General features: G+C 35.5%; 1 long non-coding RNA gene across 3 annotated transcripts in view; it reads left to right on the top strand.

Moving 5' to 3' along the window:
- Positions 1-72: 72 nt before the first annotated feature.
- Positions 73-705, top strand: part of LOC111867548 — a 16,164-nt gene continuing 15,531 nt past the window's right edge. For all 3 annotated transcript variants that reach the window (XR_002843364.2, XR_004513355.1, XR_004513356.1), the window contains exon 1: positions 73-296. This is a non-coding gene — a long non-coding RNA (uncharacterized LOC111867548). The remainder of the gene's footprint in view (positions 297-705) is intronic.

Here is a 705-nt window from a genome sequence, read left to right as displayed (position 1 = left end):
TTCTGATGGAATATTCTTAGTACTTTATTATTCATTGAATTTAGTGTGGGAGGTTGAAGATTTTTGGGAATGTGAAGGTTAATAAGTATTAGAAATACTTAGATATGTGAGATATCTTGAAACATAGAATCGCTCTTGGATACATAGTGATATGATGCACCAGTTAATGTATCCGAGCTGTGCCAGAATCTGGAGTGAGACGATGCTTCAACTGAAGAGACAGGGTGCAGACTGATATTACCTGCTCCTTTAAGTGAAGAATGTAGCTCTAGATGATAGTGACAGATAATTGAGAGGTAAGATGGGATCTGTTATATGATACAGGTTACTTGTTATTTCAATATATTGGAACGTTGGGACTGCTTGTTGAGTATAGGGAATTTGTAGGTATAGGCAAGGAAACGGACAGATGACCAATCTACTTATCGGAGGCAGCTTGGAGGCAAGTAGAATGTGTGCGTAGTGAGGAGCATGGCCTAATTATTACTAGCCATCTGCTCATCTTTAGTAAGTTCATATCAAATCTTTAATGGTGTGCACAAAGCGTGCTATTACTGTTGTGATACAGGTGTATTATATATTAAGAAAATAGATTTTATATTACTATATTAAGGATCTTGGTGGTCTTTTGATCATGTATGTAATTTTAAATGTTATTTTGATATATGGACTGTATTGCTGTACAGTAGTTTTGTTGTATTGAGT

The sequence above is a fragment of the Cryptotermes secundus genome, unplaced genomic scaffold, assembly GCF_002891405.2.
Source record: "Cryptotermes secundus unplaced genomic scaffold, Csec_1.0 scaffold2954, whole genome shotgun sequence".
NCBI lineage: Eukaryota > Metazoa > Arthropoda > Insecta > Blattodea > Kalotermitidae > Cryptotermes > Cryptotermes secundus.
Note: the sequence above shows the minus strand (reverse complement) of the source record. Positions and strands in the feature narration are given on the sequence as shown.